Source organism: Salmo salar, chromosome ssa18 (assembly GCF_905237065.1).
Source record: "Salmo salar chromosome ssa18, Ssal_v3.1, whole genome shotgun sequence".
In the NCBI taxonomy this organism is placed as follows: Eukaryota; Metazoa; Chordata; class Actinopteri; order Salmoniformes; family Salmonidae; genus Salmo; species Salmo salar.
Genome location: NC_059459.1, coordinates 83,241,563 through 83,260,494, shown reverse-complemented (window position 1 = coordinate 83,260,494; position 18,932 = coordinate 83,241,563).

The window sequence follows — 18,932 nt, the reverse complement described above, 5'->3', positions numbered from 1 at the left end:
CTAATGAGTCAAAATGGAGGCACGAGACAGAACACATGGACTCGTGAGTCAAAAGGTGCCACGAGTGAGCATGAGTATAAAGAGGATATAACAGTGACACAGCAGGTCCTTGATTGGCTCCCACAGGTGGCTGCAGAAGCTCAGGTTGAACTAGAGCAACCATTGTCTTTGCTGGAGCTTTCCAATAAATTAAATGACATCGAAAATGGAAGGGCACCGGGCATTGATAGGCTTCCCATTGACTTTTAAAAGTCTTGTTGGGAGAGGACTAGTTAACGATAGTTTGACCGGAGAGTTACTACCGATAACTGCCTTTAGGGATATTGGGTTGAATGCTGGTCTAATTTCCATTGATCAGGAAAAGGAATTTGATTGAGTTGAACATGAATACTTATTTATTTAACCTTAATTTAACTAGGCAAGTCAGGTAAGAACACATTCTTCACAATGACGGCATAAGAACAGTGGGTTAACTGCCTCGCTCAGAACAACAGATTTTTACCTTGTCAGCTCAGGGATTCGATCCAGCAAACTTTCAGTTACTAGCTCAACGCTCTAACCACTAGACTACCTGCTGGTTACTAGTCCAACGCTCTAACCACTAGACTACCTGCTGGTTACTAGACCAACACTCTAACCACTAGGCTACCTGCCTCCTCTAACCACTACACTACCTGCTGGTTACTGGCCCAACGCTCTAACCACTAGGCTACCTGCTGGTTACTGGCCCAACGCTCTAACCACTAGGCTACCTGCTGGTTACTAGTCCAACCCTCTAACCACTAGGCTACCTGCTGGTTACTAGTCCAACGCTCTAACCACTAGGCTTCCTGCTGGTTACTAGTCCAACGCTCTAACCACTAGGCTACCTGCTGGTTACTAGTCCAACGCTCTAACCACTAGGCTATCTGCTGGTTACTAGTCCAACGCTGTAACCACTAGGCTACCTGCCTCCTCTAACCACTAGGCTACCTGCATCCTCTAACCACTAGGTTACCTGCCTCCTCTAACCACTAGGCTACCCGCCTCCTCTAACCACTAGGCTACCCGCCTCCTCTAACCACTAGGCTACCCGCCTCCTCTAACCACTAGGCTACCCGCCTCCTCTAACCACTAGGCTACCCGCCTGCTCTAACCACTAGGCTACCCACCTTCTCTAACCACTAGGCTACCCGCCTCCTCTAACCACTAGGCTACCCGCCTCCTCTAACCACTAGGCTACCTGCCTCCTCTAACCACTAGGCTACCTGCCTCCTCCTCTAACCACTAGGCTACCTGCCTCCTCTAACCACTAGTCTACCTGCCTCCTCCTCTAACCACTAGGCTACCTGCCTCCTCCTCTAACCACTAGGCTACCTGCCTCCTCCTCTAACCACTAGGCTACCTGCCTCCTCTAACCACTAGGCTACCTGCCTCCTCTAACCACTAGGCTACCTGCCTCCTCTAACCACTAGGCTACCTGCCTCCTCTAACCACTAGGCTACCTGCCTCCTCTAACCACTAGGCTACCTGCCTCCTCTAACCACTAGACTACCTGCTGCAGGTTGTGACACGTTTTTGTTAGTTATGTTGTCATAGTTGTGTCTAGCGGGGAAGGAATGCAGTCACCACCAGGTAGGTGTTTGTCCCCCTGTGTGCTGAGGGTGTCAGGTTCTTGTCCAGTTCTGGCATTTAGGTCGCCACAGACTAGTACATGTCCCTGGGCCTGGAAATGATTGATTTCCCCCTCCAGGATACCTCTCTCTCTCCTTCTACACACACATTCTGTTGTTTTTGTTGGCCTCTCTCTCTCTCTCTCTGTGTGTATGTGTGTATGTGTGTGTGTGTGTGTGTGTGTGTGTGTGTGTGTGTGTGTGTGTGTGTGTGTGTGTGTGTGTGTGTGTGTGTGTGTGTGTGTGTGTGTGTGTGTGTGTGTGTGTGTGTGTGTGTGTGTGTGTGTGTGTGTGTGTGTGTGTGTGTGTGTGTGTATGTGTGTGTGTGTGTGTGTGTGTGTGTGTGTGTGTGTGTGTGTCTGTGTGTGTGTGTGTGTGTGTGTGTGTGTGTGTGTGTGTGTGTGTGTGGGGGGTTCATTAGGTCCAGTGTGGTGGTTCTGGTAGTTAGTGGAGGAGGGGTTCATTAGGTCCAGTGTGGTGGTTCTGGTAGTTAGTGGAGGAGGGGTTCATTAGGTCCAGTGTGGTGGTTCTGGTAGTTAGTGGAGGAGGGGTTCATTAGGTCCAGTGTGGTGGTTCTGGTAGTTAGTGGAGGAGGGGTTCATTAGGTCCAGTGTGGTGGTTCTGGTAGTTAGTGGAGGAGGGGTTCATTAGGTCCAGTGTGGTGGTTCTGGTAGTTAGTGGAGGGGGGGTTCATTAGGTCCAGTGTGGTGGTTCTGGTAGTTAGTGGAGGAGGGGTTCATTAGGTCCAGTGTGGTGGTTCTGGTAGTTAGTGGAGGGGGTTCATTAGGTCCAGTGTGGTGGTTCTGGTAGTTAGTGGAGGGGTTCATTAGGTCCAGTGTGGTGGTTCTGGTAGTTAGTGGAGGAGGGGTTCATTAGGTCCAGTGTGGTGGTTCTGGTAGTTAGTGGAGGAGGGGTTCATTAGGTCCAGTGTGGTGGTTCTGGTAGTTAGTGGAGGAGGGGTTCATTAGGTCCAGTGTGGTGGTTCTGGTAGTTAGTGGAGGAGGGGTTCATTAGGTCCAGTGTGGTGGTTCTGGTGGTTAGTGGAGGAGGGGTTCATTAGGTCCAGTGTGGTGGTTCTGGTAGTTAGTGGAGGAGGGGTTCATTAGGTCCAGTGTGGTGGTTCTGGTAGTTAGTGGAGGAGGGGTTCATTAGGTCCAGTGTGGTGGTTCTGGTAGTTAGTGGAGGAGGGGTTCATTAGGTCCAGTGTGGTGGTTCTGGTAGTTAGTGGAGGAGGGGTTCATTAGGTCCAGTGTGGTGGTTCTGGTAGTTAGTGGAGGAGGGGTTCATTAGGTCCAGTGTGGTGGTTCTGGTAGTTAGTGGAGGGGTTCATTAGGTCCAGTGTGGTGGTTCTGGTAGTTAGTGGAGGAGGGGTTCATTAGGTCCAGTGTGGTGGTTCTGGTAGTTAGTGGAGGGGGGGTTCATTAGGTCCAGTGTGGTGGTTCTGGTAGTTAGTGGAGGAGGGGTTCATTAGGTCCAGTGTGGTGGTTCTGGTAGTTAGTGGAGGGGTTCATTAGGTCCAGTGTGGTGGTTCTGGTAGTTAGTGGAGGGGTTCATTAGGTCCAGTGTGGTGGTTCTGGTAGTTAGTGGAGGAGGGGTTCATTAGGTCCAGTGTGGTGGTTCTGGTAGTTAGTGGAGGAGGGGTTCATTAGGTCCAGTGTGGTGGTTCTGGTAGTTAGTGGAGGAGGGGTTCATTAGGTCCAGTGTGGTGGTTCTGGTAGTTAGTGGAGGAGGGGTTCATTAGGTCCAGTGTGGTGGTTCTGGTGGTTAGTGGAGGAGGGGTTCATTAGGTCCAGTGTGGTGGTTCTGGTAGTTAGTGGAGGAGGGGTTCATTAGGTCCAGTGTGGTGGTTCTGGTAGTTAGTGGAGGAGGGGTTCATTAGGTCCAGTGTGGTGGTTCTGGTAGTTAGTGGAGGAGGGGTTCATTAGGTCCAGTGTGGTGGTTCTGGTAGTTAGTGGAGGAGGGGTTCATTAGGTCCAGTGTGGTGGTTCTGGTAGTTAGTGGAGGAGGGGTTCATTAGGTCCAGTGTGGTGGTTCTGGTAGTTAGTGGAGGGGTTCATTAGGTCCAGTGTGGTGGTTCTGGTAGTTAGTGGAGGAGGGGTTCATTAGGTCCAGTGTGGTGGTTCTGGTAGTTAGTGGAGGAGGGGTTCATTAGGTCCAGTGTGGTGGTTCTGGTAGTTAGTGGAGGAGGGGTTCATTAGGTCCAGTGTGGTGGTTCTGGTAGTTAGTGGAGGAGGGGTTCATTAGGTCCAGTGTGGTGGTTCTGGTAGTTAGTGGAGGAGGGGTTCATTAGGTCCAGTGTGGTGGTTCTGGTAGTTAGTGGAGGAGGGGTTCATTAGGTCCAGTGTGGTGGTTCTGGTAGTTAGTGGAGGGGTTCATTAGGTCCAGTGTGGTGGTTCTGGTAGTTAGTGGAGGAGGGGTTCATTAGGTCCAGTGTGGTGGTTCTGGTAGTTAGTGGAGGGGTTCATTAGGTCCAGTGTGGTGGTTCTGGTAGTTAGTGGAGGAGGGGTTCATTAGGTCCAGTGTGGTGGTTCTGGTAGTTAGTGGAGGAGGGGTTCATTAGGTCCAGTGTGGTGGTTCTGGTAGTTAGTGGAGGAGGGGTTCATTAGGTCCAGTGTGGTGGTTCTGGTAGTTAGTGGAGGAGGGGTTCATTAGGTCCAGTGTGGTGGTTCTGGTAGTTAGTGGAGGGGTTCATTAGGTCCAGTGTGGTGGTTCTGGTAGTTAGTGGAGGAGGGGTTCATTAGGTCCAGTGTGGTGGTTCTGGTAGTTAGTGAGAGAGAGAGATAAGAAATGTCTTTATTCTTTTGGAACTTCTGTGAGTGTAATGTTTTCTGTTAATTTGTATTGTTTATTTGACTTTTGTTTTTATCTATTTCATTTGCTTTGGCATTTGGTAACATTGTTTGAAATGCCAATAAAGCCCTTCAATTGAAATTGAATTAAGAGTTGAGAGAGAGCAAGAGAAAGGGAGGGAGAGATTTTATTGAAATTGATTTATTTTTATTTAACTTGGCAAATCAGTAAAGAACAAATTCTTATTTTACAATGACGACCTACCCCGGCCAAACTCTCCCCATGCCTGGACGACGCTGGGCCAACCCTCCCCTAACCCAGACGACGCTGGGCCAACCCTCCCCTAACCCAGACGACGCTGGGCCAAACCCTCCCCTAACCATGAAGCTGGGCCAAACCCTCCCCTAACCCAGACGACGCTGGGCCAAACCCTCCCCTAACCATGAAGCTGGGCCAAACCCTCCCCTAACCCAGACGACGCTGGGCCAAACCCTCCCCTAACCCAGGACGACTCTGGGCCAACCCTCCCCTAACCCGGACGACGCTGGGCCAAACCCTCCCCTAACCCGGACGCACGCTGGGCCAAACCCTCCCCTAACCCAGACGACGCTGGGCCAAACCCTCCCCTAACCCAGACGACGCTGGGCCAAACCCTCCCCTAACCAGGACGCTGGGCCAACCCTCCCCTAACCAGGACGCTGGGCCAACCCGCCCCTAACCAGGACGCTGGGCCAACCCTCCCCTAACCCGGACGACGCTGGGCCAACCCTCCCCTAACCCGGACGACGCTGGGCCAAACCCTCCCCTAACCAGGACGCTGGGCCAACCCTCCCCTAACCAGGACGCTGGGCCAACCCTCCCCTAACCCGGACGACGCTGGGCCAACCCTCCCCTAACCAGGACGCTGGGCCAACCCTCCCCTAACCCGGACGACGCTGGGCCAACCCTCCCCTAACCAGGACGCTGGGCCAAACCCTCCCCTTACCCAGACGACGCTGGGCCAACCCTCCCCTAACCATGAAGCTGGGCCAATTGTGCACCTGTGAGAGAGAGATCACGTTGCTGGTTTCCTCTGTAGAAATTATGTTTGAAACCATGAGAATTAATAGAATTAAGAAAAAATGACCTCTAAGGGCCCGATTCAGACTTGAGTTACAGTAAGTAGACTTAACGTGGACTTAAGTCAACATTTTTTTTTTTTTACTTAAGTCCATGTTAAGGCAACTTATCGCAAGTCTGAATAGGGGGTTCCAATGGAGTTTGGCATTGAAGACAACACGCACATGAGAAATGGATAGAGGATGTGTGAAGAGAGAGAGAGAGAGAGAGAGAGAGAGAAACAGAGAGAGAGAGAGAGAGAGAGACAGAGAGAGAGAGACAGAGAGAGAAACAGAGAGAGAGAGACAGAGAGAGAGAGAGACAGAGAGACAGAGGGAAGGGGAGGGTGTGGGAAGAGAGAGAGACAGACAGAGAAAGAGGGGAGGGTGTGGGAAGAGAGACAAACAGAGAGAGAGAGAGAGAGACAGAGAGAGGGACAGAGAGAGAGAGAGAGAGACAGACAGACAGACAGACAGACAGAGAGGGGGAGGGTGTGTGAGTATAATGAGGAAATTAGAAACCAAGGGAGAGAGGGGGAAGGGAGAGAGGGGCAAGGGAGAGAGGCAGAGGGAGAAAAGAGGTAAGGAGAGAGGAGGAGAGGAAATGGTTATTAACCCGTTGAAAGACTTCTACTTAATCCTTCTGACAGATGAAATTAACATTATTATAGAGGGAGGGAGGGAGGGAGGGAGGGAGGGAGGGAGGGAGGGAATGAGATGGAGAGGGAGTGAGAGGGAGAGGGAGATGAAAGGGAGGGAGGGAGATGGAGAGGGAGAGAGGGAGGGAGGGAAGGAGAGAGGGTGGGATATAAGGAGACACAGACAGAGGTAGAGAGAGGAAGGGAGGGAGGAAGTTGGAGAGGGAGGGAGAGGGAGGGAGATAAGGAGACAGACAGGTAGAGAGGTAGAGAGAGGAATGGAGGGAGGAAGATGGAGAGGGAGGAAGAGGATTGGAGGGAGGAAGACGGAGAGGGGTAGAGAGAGGAATGGAGGGAGGAAGATGGAGAGGGGTAGAGAGAGGAATGGAGGGAGGAAGATGGAGAGGGAGGAAGAGGATTGGAGGGAGGAAGACGGAGAGGGGTAGAGAGAGGAATGGAGGGAGGAAGATGGAGAGGGATAGAGAGAGGAATGGAGGGAGGAAGATGGAGAGGGATAGAGAGAGGAATGGAGGGAGGAAGACGGAGAGAGGTAGAGAGAGGAAGGGAGGGAGGAAGATGGAGAGGGATAGAGAGAGGAATGGAGGGAGGAAGACGGAGAGGGGTAGAGAGAGGAAGGGAGGGAGGAAGATGGAGAGGGATAGAGAGAGGAATGGAGGGAGGGAAATGCTGTGACATGTTCTCTGCCAGGTTCTGCTTGACATAAAGCAGGTACCCTCCCAACAATCACACACACAGGACACCCGCACACACACACACACACACAGGACACCCGCACACACACACACACACACACAGGACACCCGCACCCGCACACACACACACAGGACACCCGCACACACACACACACAGGACACCCTCACACAAACACGCTTTGTTTTTCTATTCTGAAGCATGACTCATTGTAATCCACCCTGCCGGCTGTACGTGTGTGTGTGTGTGTGTGTGTGTGTGTGTGTGTGTGTGTGTGTGTGTGTGTGTGTGTGTGTGTGTGTGTGTGTGTGTGTGTGTGTCCAGGTAATAACCATACCTGTCCATCAGCAGCAGATCTAAGAGCTGATAGGAAGAAAGGCTCACTTCCTCTGACCTCATGACATGGACCTACCGACACACACACTCAGTCAACATGTTATGTGTCTCCCCTCCCTAACCAGACCCTAACCAGACCCTAACCAGACCCTAACCAGACACTAACCAGACACTAACCACACACTAACAAGACGCTAACCAGACACTAACCAGACCCTAACCAGACGCTAACCAGACGCTAACCAGATGCTAACAAGACAGACACTCCTCCTTATATACAACAGCTGTGCTTTCCCTCCCTCCCTCCAACCAACACTCCCTCCCTCCCTCCCTCCCTCTCTCCAACCAACGCACCCTCCCTCCCTCCCTCTCCATCTTCCTCCCTCCCTCCCTCCCTCTCTCCAACCAACGCACCCTCCCTCCCTCCCTCCCTCCCTCTCCATCTTCCTCCCTCCCTTCCTCTCTCTACCTCTGTCTGTGTCTCTTTATATCCCACCCTCTCTCCTTCCTTCCTTCCTTCCCTCCCTCCCTCCCTCCCTCCCTCCCTCCCTCTCTCTTTGGCCCCTGCAGTGGATTCTTCAGGAGACACGTAAAGCTTAAAATGTATCATATTACAGTGTGCCTGATCATGCCATGTTCCCTATAGACGAGGAACCTGAAACAACTGTCTCTCAACAGCAGCCAGGTCACCCGTGATACAAGTCAGGACTCGACGACCATCCATGTCTGAGGACGTCGGGAGAGGACGGGGAAACTGGCCACTAGGGGCAACAGTGAGGCTGTTAACTTTCATTAGGTTTTGGTATTGCTAGGGCATTATGGATAGGGATGGTGAATGCTAGGGCATTATGGATGGGGATGGTGGATGCTAGGGCATTATGGATGGGGATGGTGGATGCTAGGGCATTATGGATGGGGATGGTGGATGCTAGGGCATTATGGATGGGGATGGTAGATGCTAGGGCATTATGGATGGGGATGGTGGATGCTAAGGCATTATGGATGGGGATGGTGAATGCTAGGGCATTATGGATGGGGATGGTAGATGCTAGGGCATTATGGATGGGGATGGTGGATGCTAGGGCATTATGGATGGGGATGGTGGATGCTAAGGCATTATGGATGGGGATGGTGAATGCTAGGGCATTATGGATGGTGGATGCTAGGGCATTATGGATGGTGAATGCTAGGGCATTATGGATGGTGAATGCTAGGGCATTATGGATGGTGAATGCTAGGGCATTATGGATGGTGAATGCTAGGGCATTATGGATGGTGGATGCTAGGGCATTATGGATGGGGATGGTGAATGCTAGGGCATTATGGATGGTGAATGCTAGGGCATTATGGATGGTGAATGCTAGGGCATTATGGATGGTGAATGCTAGGGCATTATGGATGGTGGATGCTAGGGCATTATGGATGGTGGATGCTAGGGCATTATGGATGGTGGATGCTAGGGCATTATGGATGGTGGATGCTAGGGCATTATGGATGGTGGATGCTAGGGCATTATGGATGGTGGATGCTAGGGCATTATGGATAGGGATGGTGGATGCTAGGGCATTATGGATGGTGGATACTAGGGCATTATGGATGGGATGGTGAATGCTAGGGCATTGTGGATGGGGATGGTGAATGCTAGGGCATTATGGATGGGATGGTGAATGCTAGGGCATTATGGATGGGATGGTGAATGCTAGGGCATTATGGATGGGATGGTGAATGCTAGGGCATTATGGATGGGATGGTGAATGCTAGGGCATTATGGATGGGATGGTGAATGCTAGGGCATTGTGCATAGGGATAGTGAATGCTAGGGCATTATGGATAGGGATGGTGAATGCTAGGGCATTGTGCATAGGGATGGTGAATGCTAGGGCATTATGGATGGGATGGTGAATGCTAGGGCATTATGGATAGGGATGGTGAATGCTAGGGCATTATGGATGGGGATGGTGGATGCTAGGGCATTATGGGTAGGGATGGTGGATGCTAGGGCATTATGGGTAGGGATTGTGGATGCTAGGGCATTATGGATGGTGAATGCTAGGGCATTATGGATGGTGAATGCTAGGGCATTATGGATGGGGATGGTAGATGTTAGGGCATTATGGATAGGGATGGTGAATGCTAGGGCATTATGGATGGTGAATGCTAGGGCATTATGGATGGTGAATGCTAGGGCATTATGGATGGGGATGGTGGATGCTAGGGCATTATGGATAGGGATGGTGGATGCTAGGGCATTATGGATGGGGATGGTGAATGCTAGGGCATTATGGATAGGGATGGTGGATGCTAGGGCATTATGGATGGGGATGGTGAATGCTAGGGCATTATGGATAGGGATGGTGGATGCTAGGGCATTATGGATAGGGATGGTGGATGCTAGGGCATTGTGGATAGGGATGGTGGATGCTAGGGCATTGTGGATGGTGAATGCTAGGGCATTGTGGATGGTGAATGCTAGGGCATTGTGGATGGTGAATGCTAGGGAATTGTGGATGGTGAATGCTAGGGCATTATGGATGGTGGATGCTAGGGCATTATGGATAGGGATGATGGATGCTAGGGCATTATGGATGGTGAATGCTAGGGCATTATGGATGGGGATGGTGAATGCTAGGGCATTATGGATGGTGAATGCTAGGGCATTATGGATGGGGATGGTGGATGCTAGGCCATTATGGATAGGGATGGTGAATGCTAGGGCATTGTGGATAGGGATGGTGGATGCTAGGGCATTGTGGATGGTGAATGCTAGGGCATTGTGGATGGTGAATGCTAGGGCATTGTGGATGGTGAATGCTAGGGCATTATGGATGGGGGATGCTAGGGCATTATGGATGGGATGGTGAATGCTAGGGCATTATGGATAGGGATGGTGGATGCTAGGGCATTATGGATGGTGAATGCGAGGGCATTATGGATAGGGATGGTGGATGCTAGGGCATTATGGATGGTGAATGCTAGGGCATTATGGATAGGGATGGTGGATGCTAGGGCATTATGGATAGGGAAGGTGGATGCTAGGGCATTGTGGATAGGGATGGTGGATGCTAGGGCATTGTGGATGGTGAATGCTAGGGCATTGTGGATGGTGAATGCTAGGGCATTGTGGATGGTGAATGCTAGGGAATTGTGGATGGTGAATGCTAGTGCATTATGGATGGTGGATGCTAGGGCATTATGGATAGGGATGGTGAATGTTAGGGCATTATGGATGGGGATGGTGAATGTTAGGGCATTGTGGATGGGGATGGTGAATGCTGGGGCATTGTGGATGGTGAATGTTAGGGCATTATGGATGGGGATGGTGAATGCTAGGGCATTATGGATGGGGATGGTGAATGCTAGGGCATTGTGGATAGGGATGGTGAATGCTAGGGCATTATGGATGGGGATGGTGAATGCTAGGGCATTGTGGATAGGGATGGTGAATGTTAGGGCATTGTGGATGGGGATGGTGAATGCTAGGGCATTGTGGATGGGGATGGTGAATGCTAGGGCATTGTGGATGGGGATGGTGAATGCTAGGGCATTGTGGATGGGGATGGTGAATGCTAGGGCATTGTGGATGGGGATGGTGAATGTTAGGGCATTATGGATGGGGATGGTGGATGCTAGGGCATTGTGGATGGGGATGGTGAATGCTAGGGCATTGTGGATGGGGATGGTGAATGCTAGGGTATTGTGGATGGGGATGGTGAATGCTAGGGCATTGTGGGTAGGGATGGTGAATGCTAGGGTATTGTGGATGGGGATGGTGAATGCTAGGGCATTGTGGATGGGGATGGTGAATGCTGGGGCATTGTGGATGGGGATGGTGAATGCTGGGGCATTGTGGATGGGGATGGTGAATGCTAGGGCATTGTGGATGGGGATGGTGAATGCTAGGGCATTGTGGATGGGGATGGTGAATGCTAGAACGAGTGGAACAGGTGGATTACTGAATCATGCGCGCCAACTAAACTGACTTTTTTGGGATATAAAGAAGGACTTTATCGAACAAAACGACCATTTGATATGTAGCTGGGACCCTTGGGATTGCAAACAGAGGAAGATCTTTAAAGGTAAGTGATTTACTTTATCGCTATTTCTGACTTTTTTGAAGCCTCGGCTGGTTTGGAAAATGTTTTTAATGCTTTTGTATGCAGGGCGCTGTCCTCAGATAATCGCATGGTTTGCTTTCGCCATAAAGCCTTTTTAAAATCTGACAACGCAGTTGGATTAACAAGAAGTTAAGCTTTTTAAATGAGGTATGACACTTGTATTTTCATGAATGTATAATATTACGATTTCTGTATTTTGAATTTCGCGCTCTGCAGTTTCACCGGATGTTGTCGAGGTGGGACGCTAGCGTCCCAATGATCCCAAAGACGTTTTAAACAGGTTAACATTCTGTAACGGCTGTCTTCGTCGTCAAACGAAACAGAGAAGTCATCGTCTGAGAAAGTGGACCAATGTAACACCCTGGCCTAACCAAAATAAAGAACAAAAACCCCTCTCTATGGCCAGGGCGTTACACATTCACAATGCCGCAGGGTCAGACGGATTACCAGGACGTGTACTCAGAGCAAGCTCTAACCAACTGGCAAATGTCTTCACTGACATGTTCAACCTCTCCCTGTCTGAGTCTGTAATACCAACATGTTTCAAGCAGACCACCATAGTCCCTGTGCCCAAGAACACCAAGGTAACCTGCCTAAATGACTACAGACCCGTAGCACTCACATCTGTAAATATGAAGTTCTTTGAAAAGGCTGGTCATGGCTAACATCAACACTATCATCACACAATCTCTATTGCACTCCACACGGCCCTTTTCCCACTGGGACAAAAGGAACACCTACGTGAGAATGCTGTTCATTGACTACAGCTCAGCATTTTTAGCCAGCAGCATACCACTGCTGGCTTGCTTCTGAAGCTAAGCAGCGTTGGTCCTGGTCAGCAGCATACCACCCTGCATCCCACTGCTGGCTTGCTTCTGAAGCTAAGCAGTGTTGGTCCTGGTCAGTCCCTGGATGGGAGACCAGATGCTGCTGGAAGTGGTGTTGGAGGGCCAGTAGGAGGCGCTCTTTCCTCTGGTCTAAAAAATATCCCAATTCCCCAGGACAGTGATTGGGGACATTGCCCTGTGTAGGGTGCCGTCTTTTGGATGGGACATTAAACGGGTGTCCTGACTCTCTGAGGTCATTAAAGATCCCATGTCACTTATCGTAAGAGTAGGGGTGTTAACCCCGGTGTCCTGGCTAAATTCCTAATCTGGCCCTTATACCATCACGGACACCTAATCATCCCCTGTTTACAATTGGCTCATTCATCCCCCTCCTCTCCCCTGAAACTATTCCCCAGGTCATTGCTGTAAATGAGAATGTGTTCTCAGTCTACTTACCTGGTTAAATAACAGATCAATAAATAAAAATTCAACACCATAGTGCCCTCAAAGCTAAGGACCCTTGGATTAAACACCTCCCTCTGCAACTGGATCCTGGACTTCCTGATGGGCCGCCCCCAGGTGGTGAGGGTAGGTAACAACACATCCACCACGTTGTTCCTCAACACGGGGGCCCCTCAGGGGTGCATGCTTAGTCCCCTCCTGTACTCCCTGTTCACCCACGACTGCGTGGCCGGCCAAGACTCCAACACCATCTTTAAGTTTGATGACGACACAACGGTGGTAGGCCTGATCACCGACGACGACGAGACACATATGCTGCTGCTGCTCTGTTTATTATCTATCCTGATTGCCGAGTCACTTTTACCCTTACCCACAGGTAGTTATACTTTTTACTTATCTGTCCATAGAACGTTCTTCCAAGATTCTCGATGATCATCCAGGTGCTTTTTGGGTAAACTTTTAGGATGACATGGATCCCATTATGTCTGTTGAAAACCAAATACTGCATTCCACAGTAAGAACCTCATACCAACGGTCCAGCATGGTGGTGGTGTGATGGGATGCTTTGCTGCCTCAGGACCTGGACTTAATAGAAGGAACCATGAATTCTGCTCTGTATCAGAGAATTCTACAGGAGAACGTCAGGCCATCTGTCTGTGAGCTGAAGCTGAAGCACAGCTGGGTCATTCAGCAAGACAATGATCCAAAACACACAATCATGTCTACGTGAAAATGGTTAAAAAGCAACAAAGTTGACGTTTTGGAATGGCCTGGTCAATGTCCAGACCTAATCCCAGTAGAGATGTTGTCGCAGGACTTGAAACGAACAGTTCATGCTTGGAAACCCAGAAATGGGTGAATCCTCTTGACATTAGACTGCTTTTGAAGTCTAAAAACATATGACAAACAACATTTTTTAAGTGTAATGACCCTTTAAGCTTAATATACCAAAATCACACTTATTAAATCAAATTTCAAATCAAATGTATTTATATAGCCTTTATTAGATCAGCTGATATCTCAAAGTGTTGTACAGAAACCCAGCCTAAAACCCCAAACAGCAAGCAATGCAGGTGTAGAAGCACGGTGGCTAGGAAAAACTCTCCAAAAAGGCCAAAACCTAGGAAGAAACCTAGAGAGGAACCAGACTTATTAAATGGGGATTGTTTCCATTTGAACTTTGGATTTCTCAGCTGCATTGTAAAAAACACTTGCATCTTCCTGTAAAGCAGTCAGTAATGTTTACTTTCTAATTTTTGACATTAGTTTAGGGCTGTGACAATCATGTAATTTGGGGAAACTGTCATTTTTGCTAATTAACAAAGTTTGGATTTTGTAATGTATAATAATGTATCATAATGCATCATAATGTATCATAATGTATTATAATGCATCACAATGTATTATAATGCATCACAATGCATCATAATGCATCACAATGCATCATAATGCATCATAATGCATCATAATGTATAATAATGCATCATAAAGTATCATAATGTATTATAATGTATCATAATGTATTATAATGCATCACAATGCATCATAATGCATCATAATGTATCATAATGTATTATAATGCATTAAAATGTATCATGTTTCATAATGCATCATAAAGTATCATAATGCATCTTTGAAAGTGAGTTACGACATAGCCTACTTAATATATAAAACACCGGTCTCAAAAACAAATCGTTCAGACTGCTTAGAAGTTTAGGCGTCTCCTCCCAATAGCATGATAATACAATGTTGCATTGGCCGGTCCTAGAATGATACAATGTTGCATTGGCCGGTCCTAGAATGATACAATGTTGAATTGGCCGGTCCTAGAATGATACAATGTTGCATTGGCCGGTCCTAGAATGATACAATGTTGCATTGGCCGGTCCTAGAATGATACAATGTTGAATTGGCCGGTCCTAGAATGATACAATGTTGCATTGGCCGGTCCTAGAATGATACAATGTTGCATTGCATCGCTAGCACATGGAGATGAGGCGGTCAAATTCCTCTCTGCCGATGGTTCCCACCTGATCAGTGAGGGAGCAGCACAGATTTAGCCGACAGAGACAGGGGCTTCGATTGGGAACCGATGATGTGTGGCAGGAATTTGACGAGGGTTATTTTACAAAACAACACTTGACATCTAACATTCCAGCTACTGTAGTTGCTAATTTCTGTTTTGATGATTCATAATTATTCGAACTAGCCTATGTATTGCAATTACTTTTGTGTCATTTTTCCCTTTTTGTTCTCCCAACATATCCCGAACCAGGATTTCCTGACGTAGCTCAAACTGTTCTTGGCTGACCTTAACACTGCCAGGCACAGTTTCCCTCTGCTATAGTAGCATAACGAGGGCAAGAGATTTCCCCTTGCACTCGGTCTAGCAGTTAATTACCTGTCCATAACAGCTACCTCGGGGGGCCCAGTGAACGGGTTTCTTCAAAAGCAGGAGAGCTTATCTCGAAGAAGCGGTTCAGGTTGCAAATCAAGTCCAGACGACTCTATTTTTGTATTACAACCTGTAGCCCAGTAGACCAACTGAAATCTTATCAGAAACATGTTTGATCTTTTTTCACTGCTTTTTATTTCCTTAAAACAGGACAAACAGATGTCTTTTGGAAATTTTACAGGGATAAAATATTTCCCTAAACCTTGTAGCTCTGCAGAAATGACAAAGGAAACTTTAGCGATGTTAACTAGATTACTCATTAAATCATTCTATCGACTTATGACGTTATCCGCACTGCTTTATTTAGTCTCCTAGACCCAGGGCAACAAGTTATGACCCCAGATAAACTGTATTTAGTCTCCTAGGGCAACAAGTTATGACCCCAGATAAACTGTATTTAGTCTCCTAGGGCAACAAGTTATGACCCCAGATAAACTGTATTTAGTCTCCTAGACCCAGGGCAACAAGTTATGACCCCAGATAAACTGTATTTAGTCTCCTAGGGCAACAAGATATGACCCCAGATAAACTGTATTTAGTCTCCTAGGGCAACAAGTTATGACCCCAGATAAACTGTATTTAGTCTCCTAGACCCAGGGCAACAAGTTATGACCCCAGATAAACTGTATTTAGTCTCCTAGGGCAACAAGTTATGACCCCAGATAAACTGTATTTAGTCTCCTAGGGCAACAAGTTATGACCCCAGATAAACTGTATTTAGTCTCCTAGGGCAACAAGTTATGACCCCAGATAAACTGTATTTAGTCTCCTAGGGCAACAAGTTATGACCCCAGATAAACTGTATTTAGTCTCCTAGGGCAACAAGTTATGACCCCAGATAAACTGTATTTAGTCTCCTAGGGCAACAAGTTATGACCCCAGATAAACTGTATTTAGTCTCCTAGGGCAACAAGTTATGACCCCAGATAAACTGTATTTAGTCTCCTAGGGCAACAAGTTGTGACCCCAGATAAACTGTATTTAGTCTCCTAGGGCAACAAGTTATGACCCCAGATAAACTGTATTTAGTCTCCTAGGGCAACAAGTTATGACCCCAGATAAACTGTATTTAGTCTCCTAGGGCAACAAGTTATGACCCCAGATAAACTGTATTTAGTCTCCTAGGGCAACAAGTTATGACCCCAGATAAACTGTATTTAGTCTCCTAGGGCAACAAGTTATGACCCCAGATAAACTGTATTTAGTCTCCTAGGGCAACAAGTTATGACCCCAGATAAACTGTATTTTGTCTCCTAGGGCAACAAGTTATGACCCCAGATAAACTGTATTTAGTCTCCTAGGGCAACAAGTTATGACCCCAGATAAACTGTATTTAGTCTTCTAGGGAAACAAATTAGCTGATGTCATAACTTGTTGCCCTAGGTCTAGGAGACTAAATCAAGTTTATCTGATCAGCTCCTTCATTTTGTTGATGTTGAGGGAGAGGTTATTTCCCTGGTACCACTCCTCCATGGCCCTCACTTCCTCCCTGTAGGCTGGGTAATCAGGCCTACCACTGTAGTGTCGTCTGCAAACTTGATGATTGAGTTGGAGGCGGGCATGGCCATGCAGTCATGGGTGAACAGGGAGTATAGGAGGGGGCTGAGCATGCACCCTTGTGGTGCCCCCTTGTTGAGGATCAGCGAAGTGGAGGTGTTGTTTCCTACATTCACCACCTGGGGGCGGCCCATCAGGAAGTCCAGGACACAGTTACAAAGGGCGGGGTTGAGACTCAGGGCCTCGAGCTTAATGATGAGCTTGGAGGGTACTATGGTGTTAAATGCCGAGCTGTAGTCAATGAACAGCATTCTTACATAGGTATTCCTCTTATCCAGATGGGATAGGGCAGTGTGCAGTGTAATGGTGATTGCATCATCTGTGGATCTATTGGGGCGGTAAGCAAATTGGAGTGAGTCTAGGGTGACAGGTAAGGTGAGAATAACTACACTGTTTGTATTCGGCCATATTCCCAGTCCCCTTTTCCATGGTTAAATGCGGTGGTTCGCGCTTTCAGTTTTGTGTGAATGCTGCCATCTATCCATGGTTTCTGGTTAGGGAAGGTTTTAATAGTAACAGTGGGTACAACATCTCCTATACACTTCCTTATAAACTCAGTCACCATATCCGTGTATTCGTCAATGTTATTCTCGGAGGCTACCCAGAACATATCCCAGTCCGCATGATCAAAACAATCTTGAAGCATGGATTACGATTGGTCAGACCAGCGTTGAATAGAGCTTAGCACGGGAATTTCCTGTTTGAGTTTCTGCCTATAGGAAAGGAGGAGCAAAATGGAGTCGTGATCTGATTTGCCGAAGGGAGGGCGGGGGAGGGCCTGGTAGTCATCCCGGAAGTTGGAGTAGCAGTGGTCGAGTGTTTTTAGCAGCGCGAGTACTACAGTCAGTGTGTTGATAGAACTGCGGTAGTGTTTTCCTCAAATTTGCTTTGTTAAGGTCCACAGCTACAATAAATGTGGCCAGTTTGAATAAAGTCCAGTGAGGGCCGTCGTGGTATCGGCTTAAGGGTCAACAGGTCTCTCACTAGATAAAGACCTGCAGGACCATAATTAACACACACACTTTCCCAGATTCACACACACACACACACACACACACACACACACACACACACACACACACACACACACACACACACACACACACACACACAGGTGACATGGTACACAGGGTGGGCGGGACAGCTTAGGTCATCTTTATTGTGATTGGTCACAGCGACAGACAGACAGACACGCCCCTCACCCAATCAATCTTCGCTCAAATAGATATCGCTCAGTCATATGTACGACTGTATATATACTATAACAATAATATATATCAGTCATATTTATTAACTGCTTCTTAGGAAAGGCAACAGAATAATTATAATTATTACAAAACATCCTGAATTCATCATAATAATAAAAAATAAAACAACTTTAATACAGAGCGTTCAATGTGAGGGCCTGGGATACTACCTCTCCCAAAATGCAACGGGAGAGGCCTCGGGACTAAACTCCCATAGTTCCATAGGTCATGGAGACCTGGGCTCGGGTCAGAGTTCAGAGGTCAACTCTAGGGTCCATCAGTACCTCTGTGACTTGGGAGAGAGGTCATGAAATGGCAGCAGACTTTCTAAAAGTCTCACTAGACCATGGAAGTATCTTTAAACACTGACCCAGGAAGAGATGATAGAGGAGAGGAGAATCGCCACGTCTTTATCAGTCTATCTTTAAACACTGACCCAGGAACAGATGATAGAGGAGAGGAGAATCGCCACGTCTTTATCAGTCTATCTTTAAACACTGACCCAGGAACAGATGATAGAAGAGAAGAGAATCAACTCGTCTTTATCAGTCTATCTTTAAACACTGACCCAGGAACAGATGATAGAGGAGAGGAGAATCGCCACATCTTTATCAGTCTATCTTTAAACACTGACCCAGGAAGAGATGATAGAGGAGAGGAGAATCGCCACGTCTTTATCAGTCTATCTTTAAACACTGACCCAGGAACAGATGATAGAGGAGAAGAGAATCGACTCGTCTTTATCAGTCTATCTTTAAACACTGACCCAGGAACAGATGATAGAGGAGAGGAGAATCGCCACGTCTTTATCAGTCTATCTTTAAACACTGACCCAGGAACAGATGATAGAGGAGAGGAGAATCTATCAGTCTTTTATGCTCTTCCATCTATCTCTCTCTGTTTTACCCCCCTCCTCTCTCTATCTCTCTCTGTTTTACCCCCCCCTCCTCTCTCTATCTCTCTCTGTTTACCCCCCTCCTCTCTATCTCTCTCTGTTTTACCCCCCCTCCTCCTCTCTCTATCTCTCTCTGTTTTACCCCTCCTC